A 10250-nucleotide genomic window follows, 5' to 3' on the forward strand; every position below is an offset into this window, starting at 1 on the left:
GGGTCTCATGCCTTCCATTGTTATAGGATCAATGCCTGTCATCCTTACCTGAGCTATATTTGTGGGGAAACAGGCCAAGGTCCAGTCTGCCCCTGCCTCCTCTCCTAGGCTCCACGCACTCTGTCAGCGATCAACTAGTCTGTTCTAATGAACACCACATTGTATACTATTTGAAAAATAACCAAGCGCAATATAACTATGGTGATGGTATAACTTTCTTGGAGTCAGTAGGAAAAAGATTAACTGACAGGATATGGCTCTTGGAATATAAAACATTACCAATTATTTGAAATGATACACCTGGTGCAGAAGTTACATGGTATGGAGTAGCTATTTTGCCTTTTCTCTCTGAAGCTATTATATTAAATAAGTTTGCACTCCCTTGGGAAATGAACTCTAAATACATTGATGTAAGTGGATATAACCTAGAAGACTGCAGGTGCCTCTCATGCTTTTTCCTTTGTACCACAATCAGATTTGGTGCTGGAGGGTGGGATCCTGCACACATATACTTCCACTGGCTTTAGTGTGTTGGAAAGGCTTGCCAAATTATCAGATACAACCCCGCTTTTGCCGCTCTTGTGCCCCTTAACAGAACTACAACCTGAAATACATAAATCAACAGCTGGAGATTTTCACAACACAAAAATAAACATCGCCTGTTAATATTTGCATATTAAGGTGCCATTATGAGCAGTTTAAGTTGGCAACCTTTCTTGCACACTGGGAGGTAAATGGGTACATGGTTCCTCTGAAAGTCTAAGCCCCATTATTGTATTCAGTTTTGTTCTGGAGGTGAACAACAGAAACATTTTAATAAGCTATATTAAGCAGGAGTGTACATGTCTTAGAAAAAGAGTTATAAATAGAGTCAGATGTGGGTGGCATTGAGGCAGATGGGAATCACACTAATTAAAGGACTGTGTTAGACAATGCATGTATATATAACATCTTAATATTGTTGACATCAATATCAATGCATCACATTGAGTGAAAGCACAACAGTTCCAAAGTAAATATGGTTAATAGTAAATGCATACATAACTGACATGTAACTCAAATGTTACCCTACTTCTGGAGAACCAGACAATGAGAGAAATAGAAGTTCCATTTTTAAAATTTATCTAGTGCTCCATACATCAGCCAATTTCCTTTATGAAAATCTGGTAAACGTTTCCTTATATACAATTGATTTGTAGTCTTAGCTATGTGCTCCACACCCCACCCCAAACTGGACAGATTCAGAGGTGGACAGGACTTTTCACCCTGAATATCTGTGGAGAAAAGGTAATGTTTGATATTATTATTATTTGAATATTTAATATAATATGTTATTTATTAATTAGATGATGTGATCTCCTAAGCCCACACTCCCAGCATGTTCGCAGTCCTGTCTCAGAGATGTCTACGCTGGCTTAGCCATGTCCACAGAATGGAAGATAGCAGGATCCCCAACAATGTGCTCTACAGGAAGCTGACTTCAGGCATTGGGCCTGTTGGCAGACCAAATCTGGGTTACTTACAAACATGACATGAAGGCTAGCAATATCAGCCCTGCCATGTGGGAATCCCTTGCAGATGACCGCAGTGCCTGGAGACAGTCAGCTCATGTCAGCAGTGACCAGAGAAGGAATGATCATTGGGAGGAGCGCAGAGAGAATAAATGACATGGTGCGTCTGCAGTAGCACAACTGGATGCCGTCATCTGTCCCAGGTGCAACAAAACATGTCTCTCCCATATTGGTCTCGACAGCCACAGCAGGTGCTGCAACCTTCCAACAGATTGACTTCATTCCCAAAGGCACACTCCTCCAATATCTCCTGAGATGGATGGATGCAAACCATGGAAGATTTATACCCAGCCTTTCAATCAAGTGGTTCTTAAGGTGGCTTACAAGCAACAGGTAATACTATTAAAAAACCAACAACCCACAAACACAATACAAAACTGCCCCTAAGTCCTTTGGCTGGGGCCACAGCATGAATTCCCTTTAGCAGGGGGTAACTGGAGCAAAATATTATTTACTGAATAGGTGAAGAAGCAAACTACCTATAGCTGCAACTTCTCCAACCAATGGATGAGACCAGTTTGGTCTATTTGACAAATTCCACCTGCTAAAATCTCCTCTTCTATATTAAAGGTACATGAGAAGCATCCTGTTTTTGCATCTGGCAATAAGGTAAACTGAAGCAAAAGAGAATGTGGTTTCTGTACCTTTAATAGTTTAGTTCCGTACCTTTAATAGTTTAGTGAAGCCTGTTAAAATTCCTTCTTCCATGCAGCTGTTAAGGGTGCAGGAACCCTGCTCTGTGTAGCTTCTGGCCACCCTATTCAGAAGTGCAAAAAAAAAGGCACCTAGTTGGGAGTGCCAAGAACTTAGAATCATAGAATTGCAGAGTTGGAAGGGGCCCTGAGAGTCATCTAGTCCAACCACCTGCAATGCATCTAGTCTCAACACATGGTCTCCTATACCGGGCACTGCTTAGCTTTGCAAATGTGCTAGCAGTTTTACTGCTGCCAGCAGCATGGTCTGCAAAATCACATTTGGATGACTCACTCAGTTTATGGAGCCAAACCAGTCATAGGTTCGGCTGACAAAAGACTTACAAAATAGTATAGCTGTCTTGGAATGGCACATTATCTTGCCTGTTTAACAAAGGCAGGATGGACAGGTCGATGCTTTAAAGCCCCCTTAAGTACATGTTGTAAAGGACTCTAGAAATCTCAGGGCTCTCCATAATCAACCAATCAATAGGTGAAATGCTCTAATTAGATTAGGTACCATGTCAGCGTACAGGAGGTCAAGCAGTGGTGTAATAACCAAAGAGGAATGTAGGGAATGTAGCTCTAGGACATATTTTCATAGATGGAGCAATGACACCATCTGCTAGAGATCTAAGATAATTGACAGATCTTTCTTGATCTGGCAAGTGCATGAGGTGATAATGAGGCTTTCAGGTTTTACTATACTATTGTTTGTGGCATATTAGCATTGAGAAAATCAGAGAATCAATTAGTGCTTCCTGTATTGATTCCACTTGGGCTGTGACTATGGGGGCTGTCATGGTGAGTTCCTTAATCTAAAAACAACAACAAAAAAACCAAAACAAAACCAGCTGTGTTTTCTCCGTTTAATAGATACATTCAACCGACAAAAAGAGAAAGGCCTAGGAATTTAGGGGTGTGTGTGTATGAGTCTGCATACAATTAACATTCCTTGCTGATCCTTTGCCATGGCAAGCCAAGCATGAATAGTTATATGCCCTTGCTTTTCGACATGAAAGCTTGCAACCATATGATTTTATTGTTTAATACACATACAACTACCTATTTTTTAAAATATACATTTCTTTTTATCACATATTCATCCCTTTCGTTTCCACAATATCATTTTATTAAGCCACCTTATATCTGATATAGCATTTGTACTTCTGTATAATGTTTGGAAGAGCTCATAAATAGTTTGTCAACTGAGGGAAATAATAATAATGACATCTATCATCTTTTAGGCAGTGGTACGAATGTTGAGAGAACAAAGCTCCTGCCCATAGACTTAACAAGCTAAGAATTATGGTATAAAAAGGAAAAGAGATACTTAAGGAACAGGAAAAGAACCAGATTCAGGCACTTATTCTGTTACAATTACATAACTGTTTCATGAGCTGGTGCAATGGTCATTGAGGCAATTCTAGGAGAGGCAGAGCCATTAACAGTTGGTCCCATAGACTGTACTATCTCACTTTTCCCACTGTTGCAATCAGCTAGAATGACTAATTATGGGAGAGAAGCAGCCAAGTGGCAGTTGATCCCAATCAAACATTTCAGATGCTATATTTTTCTTTTAAAAAAAGAAAGCAATTTGCACTTGTAGCTTTCTGTTTTCCCAGCAGTCATACTTGAATGACTTCAAAACAGTGTTTGTTTTAATGTAGCTAAGAAACTGTCAAAGGTAACAAATTTGACTATGCAATTTACTGTTCAAGCAGAAATGATGAGTTAGCACAGGATTTCTGAATGACTCACTAGTTCAGTATCTTTATTAAAATGGCTTATGCAATCACACACTATGACCACTCTTTAGTTGATTTTAAACAACATATGAATAGCAGAATAGCTGGGTGGAAGTTTTGCATTAAAATAGTTATGTAGGCCTCTCTAATACATACCACTATGTTGTGTGAACAGTCAAGATAGAAAACTGGCTATATAAATGGAAGTCAGCCAGGTCTACTTGTACAATTTTGTTATTATTTAAGAAGTGGTTGATGTGATGTGATCGGTGTACTGGTACCATGATAAGCACTTGTTCTATACTTCACAAATATTATAGCCCATATGTATTTTTCCTAGATGGAGTTCCTGTGATCCATTTCACACATTGTACAAGGACATAGCTAGGTTTGCTTGTTAAGCTTATATTCAAGAGGGAGTTAGAGTTCATTCTGTCCCTTTGAAGAGTGTGTGATTCATGTGTTTGCCATGTCTATTCTACATTTGTCAATGTACTTAAAACACCTTAGTGACATGTATTTTTTAATATAAAGGCTAAGTAAGTCTGAAAAAGCAACTTTTAAGTGTGGTGACTACATTCCTCAGCTATTTATACTGTTTGCCCCCTATTTATTCCCATTGCCTTGGACTAAACTGCCCATTATATAATATATGCAAATACATTCAACTGTAGCTTGTCAGACACTTTTAAAGAGGAAGCCCCATTTCCAGAGGAGGGCACAGAGTGGCGAAATGGCAGGTGGGGAGGTGGTGTTTAACTCTTCCCGGATCAGCATTTGTCTGTTCCAAACTGTGCAGCTTTTCTGAGGAAAGATCATTCGTCTGTGGCACCGGGGCCAGACCACACATGAGGCAAGGTGAAGCGACTGCCTCAGGTGCCAGGATCCACAGGGGCAGCAGATCTTGATGTAGCTCTTTATTTCCCCCTTGTTCCTGATATAGATCTTCACTCATCCCTTCTTCCCTGGCGGTGGAGGGCGCCAATTTGGGCACCAAAATGTATTGGGCTGACCCTGGTTGGCACAATACATAATTAAGACAGTTATAGGTTACTTGCAATGACACTTAGCTTTAATTCAGAGCATTCCAACTTCAGCTTTTAAGAGATTTCCTGATGTATATGTTGGAAACAGAATATATCTTTTGAAAAACGATTTTGCCCTGACTGAAGTCCCTTGGGTGTTGACGTTGCCTTAGAAACCATATTTTGTCGATACAGTAACGGACTTAGCAGTAAAAGCTGTTAATGTAGCTGGCATTCTATTTCCACCTAAAGTGCAGGAAAAAAATCAGGACACTTTAAACCTATCTAGAGACTTGTAATTTAAATTCCTTAATCTGGATACATCACCGTTCAGTCTCATGAAATTATCATGTTAAAAAAACTAAAAAAACTACAGTTGCTCAGAAACAAGGGGGAAAGCTTTGAAATGATTAGAATCACTTTTCTGCCTAAAATTGTCTTCCTCCAAAAAGGACCATGTGTGGGTTACAAGAGGTACCATCTAACACAGCACACTGATTTTAATGTAATTAAGAATGCTTACTTTCTGGTGGGTTGCAGCCGTTAGATGAGCACAACTGAGAATCGCAGCAAAATGTTGCAGTGCAAAGTGCCCCTGTTCAGTTTCAGTCAACCAGCCTTGCCCTTTTCTAGTTTTGTTTTCATTTCCCCAAGAGCCAGCCAGCATTCTGTGGATCCTGAGCAAGCTCCTGCTTGGCAGCCAACAATATTATGTGCCCCATCTACTTGGAGGAAACATTAACTCTATAGGATTTTGAGCTTTTTGCTAGCTGGTACCTGCTCTCTTCCGATAGGGTAGTTGTTGTTTTTTACACTTTAACTTGTTACTGCCACTTTAAACACCAATATAGCTTTTAGGGAGCAATTAGTTACCCTATTAAAACTCTTCTACCAGATTGACCTCATATTTAATCCACCCCAGTTAAGCCTTACCAGTGCTGTAACAGAGGACTTTTGTTAAAGCCTGTTTTGATCCCTATCAACTTATTGAAGTGCAGATCTGTTTAGCATTCTAAACTGCCTCTCATTTCTTCTGCCTTAATATTGTAAACACGTTCTTCCTATGTCTTTTTACTCTAAGCCAAGTGATTCAGCTGCCCCAGCAAATCTTCTGGTCACCAAGATACACTTCATTTTTTTTCAGATCTTCTTTCTGAGTTCTCTTCCTCTGCTGTCTTCTTCTTCTGGTTATCTTGCTGGTGGTTGCTGGCATCCGTCTCCAACTAACACAGACTGATCTTGACTGAATAGCACCCAGCTATATATTCACTTCTTGTGCCCCACCTAGTTGAGCACCAGCCAATCGTACTGCCTAACTAAGAATTCTAAACCTGTAACCACCAATCAGAATATGCATAGGTTCTAGCCTTCTTTTGCATATTGAGTGTTCTAGCTCCAACCTCTTTCCCCAACTGTCAGTTAAGGACCCCGGTGACAGTTAAACCAACTTTCACCTGACCAGACAGAAGACTTCCATCACCAAACACAGTGCAATGTCCATTACAATGCAAATGACTGACTATATTACACAGTACCCATTAAAACACATTTTAAACAAGAAGGGCTTATTCACAGTGCTAAAAAGAAATTTCAGAAATGCAGTGTATCTGTGATTGGGCAGTAGTATGTCAAGCACACAACAAAAGTTAGCTGCAGTGACAGGAGCTTGTACTCTTACTAGCTCAGGTCTTATTTCATGCAGATATGTATTTCTCCCCAAGTTTGTAGACATTTTTAAAATTACCCTGCCAAGGCAAAGGAAGTCCACCTTTATATTATACCCATATTGTAGGGGTGGGTGCTGCAGCTGAGAGAAGATGGACAACATCAGGGGTAGCTAATGTGCCCCCCCCAGGGGTTTTGAACCATAACTTCCATCATGATGACTGCTGGCAATCAAAGTTTTAGCCCACAACATCAGATTGGTTACCCTGGAGTCATATCAACCCTATATTGCTATATCCATAGGGGTGAGCTGATAGAGGACGGCATGTGACGCACTCCTGCAATGTAGTCCGATGTTGTTATGCAGTCTCCTGGTGTGCTGAGTTTTCTAAGGAAATGCACTGGAATGGGTGTGAAGTTGATTATAACACCAGCATAGAGATAGGTGGTGGGGTGATCAATGCCTTTTTCCACCCATGGGAGAAAACAGGACCTCTAGTAGGCGTGTGTGTGAATTCTGATTGCAAGAACACCTCAAAATGTCACTTCTCCTTCCTTAGTACTGTTTCAGCAACCAAATTCACTGCCCTCGGCTGCCTTTCCCATAAAAACAGCAACCCTGAAACCACCACAGGCAGGTTTGAGACTTTGGTTTGTTAAACAGCGCTTTAAAGTGCTTTAGCAGAAGTAGTCTGCACAGCACCCCTCTGCACATGCAGTGCCGAATTTATGTATAAGCTAAACAAGCTATAGCTTAGGGCCCCACTCTCTTCGGGCCCCCCCAAAAAAAAATTAAAGAAAAAAATGTACCATTTCCAAAATAAAAGATAAAAACAAATAAAATAAAAAATACATACAGCAACAGTGTTTTGTGTTGTGTAGGCTCCTATGATGTAAGTCATGGGCGCGCTGCCTGCTAGCCTGCTCCCTAAAATATCACTGGTTTGCTCATTTCTATATATAGGGTGCCTACATTCTGCATGGACTGGTTGCATGGCAACATATGCAAATGGCTTTAGATACCTATTAGGTCCATAAATTTCCATACTGTACAGAATATATTCAACACAAAAAACAGCGACAATTGGTTGTTAACAAAGGACAGCTGGACATATAAAGGGCCCCATTACAGTGGTGCCTCGCAAGACGAAAATAATCCGTTCCGTGAGTCTCTTTGTCTAGCGGTTTTTCGTCTTGCGAAGCAACCTTATTAGCGGCTTAGCGATATTAGCGGTTTAGCGGATTAGCGGCTATTAAAGGCTTAGCGGCTTAGCGTCTAAAAGGCTATTAGCGGCTTAGCGGCTTAGAAAAGGGGGGGGGGAAAGCGGAAAAGAATCGGAACACTCGCAAGACGTTTTCGTATTGCGAAGCAAGCCCATAGGGAAATTCGTCTTGCGAAGCAGCTCAAAAACGGAAAACCCTTTCGTCAAGCGGGTTTTCCGTCTTGCAAGGCATTCGTCTTGCGGGGCACTATAGCCTTATTAATCCATGGGTCGGAATAATTGTTGCACCCGAGCAGAGACAAAAGGAGCCAAACGACACCAAGGGGTTAATCCAGAGAAAGAGCGTTTTATTCTGCCATGGGGGGGGGGGCAGAGGCACCTGTGTGATTCAGTTCACAAAAGACAGGCCGCACCGAAAACATTTTACAAGCAGGTTTTATCCTTTTTTCAAACCCCTTTTTTCCTCTCCCCCTTCACAGATTCTTACATAGAAATGTTGCTTTTCGTTCTCTGGCTCTGTTCCCGGAAGTATGTTGCAAGTCAATGTACCAGGACAAGGTTAGCTTGGATCTGGGAAGCGAAAGCTTTACTGTTCTCAGCTCTGAGTTGTTACAGCGTTTTTGTTACAGAGAGGACTGCTTAGCTCATGCTTTTTGTCTTAGAGGAGAATGCAGTTTTTAAAATGCGTACTCCGAGGCCTGGCTGGGGGGGGGGATTCACAAACAGTTTTTTAGGGCTTTCTGGGGTAACCCTAACTGTACCCCTTCAGCACCACTGTACCTTAAGTAGCTTAGGGCCTCATCACACCTAAATACAGCCCTGTGCACATGGATGGATGGATGAGCTCATTCTGCCATTGCTCTTGGCCAGGCAGCTGCAGGGATTGGCCTGGCCTGATCAGGAGACTAGAACAGCAATGGCAACTGTTTGCTATGGAAGGAAGTGGAAAAGTCTTCTTCAACCAGCTGTAGGAATACGGTGACTGAAAGCTTGGGTGGTCAAAATTGAGTAGTGGGAAATGGGGAAGTACTTTCTCCACTTGCTTCCCAATTGTCATCCCTGAGCCTACCAGAAGCAGGAAGAGGCAAGCTCAACTAGGAGTAAGCGAAACTCTTCATGCACTTAAGGTACTTTATTCTCTTTTGCAAACACCCAGGTCTCCCATACTGTGTAAGTTTTCAAATGTCATGAAATGTGACTTTAAGCAGTACTGGTGGGCATACAATGAAGAGAAATACACAGATGTCTTGCACGAGTGTGTGCACATAAATATTAGATACTACTGCACGGTTTCAAGTTTTCCTTAGGAAAAAAACCCAAATATAGTTTTAACTGCATGTGCATGCACACCTGCAAATTTTGTGAGTTGGTTTGTTGTTGGGGGTGGAGAAGGAGGCCCATTAGAACCTCTGGCAAATCAGTATATTGCAGCCTAACCAACCTCACAATATGGTTGTAAAGAATGATGAGAATTAATGGTAATTAATTGTACAATTTTATTGAGAATAAGCCCCACTGTAAGGTTGGCGTCTGAGCACAGTATGCTTAAAATTAGGCTATAAAGCATTTTGCATGCCAATACTTTTTACCTGGAACAGGTACTATACTTATATAAAGTATAGATTACAAGCAGCTCCACTGAAGTTCATTCCATTCAAAACTAAAAACACCACCAGGATTCATTTCGGCAATTGCTTGCATGACTAGGCACACCCAAATGCTTAATTATGCAAACCGACAAGTTTGGTTTTTACTGACAAGGAATTACAGGGTGTACCACATGCACACCCTATGCACATTGTTTTGTAAAGTACTGTGCACAGAATTATGTGTGTTCAGTGTGTAAGAAATACCTTCCTGCATATACTGGAGAGAACTATAACTGCAAGATTTCAGGAATGAGTATAGCTGGTTGGTAAGTTTATGAATGGTAGTTAAAGCTTGTGTTGCCAATGCTGATTCTTTCAATCATTAAATGTCATGTAGAAACCCAGCTATGAAGCTTTCCAGGAAGGAAGGTGCAGCAATTGGGTGGGGAAGCATTCCCCAATGAGAAAAGTTGGCAACATTTAGTATAGCCATTCTGCTTCAAGGGTCACATGTCAATATTTACAGCGCAGTTCTATACATGTCTACTCAAAGGAAGTCCCAAAGTTCAATGAGATTCATTTGTTAAAATGATTTACATACTGACTTTAAATCATAATTATCAAGGTGGAAATAACACAATAACTAAGACTACTCACTAGAACACATTAAATACAGTTACGAGTATAAACATTTACATCTGCCAAATCTTTGGAACTAACATGGAAGAAGAAGAAGA

The 10250-nt window shown here is 40.9% G+C and overlaps 1 protein-coding gene and 1 long non-coding RNA gene across 2 annotated transcripts in view; one reads left to right on the plus strand and one right to left on the minus strand.

The window, feature by feature from the left end:
* The window catches only part of FNDC7 (fibronectin type III domain containing 7), a 184844-nt gene that overhangs the window by 88237 nt on the left and 86357 nt on the right, over positions 1-10250 (plus strand). The window lies entirely within an intron of this gene.
* Positions 3119-5669, minus strand: LOC309535769. The gene is made up of 2 exons (XR_014221400.1): positions 5560-5669; positions 3119-5025 (listed from the first exon to the last, which is right to left on the minus strand). It is a non-coding gene; the product is annotated as an uncharacterized lncRNA (long non-coding RNA).

Source organism: Podarcis vaucheri (genome assembly GCF_965113315.1).
Source record: "Podarcis vaucheri genome assembly, chromosome: 6".
In the NCBI taxonomy this organism is placed as follows: Eukaryota; Metazoa; Chordata; class Lepidosauria; order Squamata; family Lacertidae; genus Podarcis; species Podarcis vaucheri.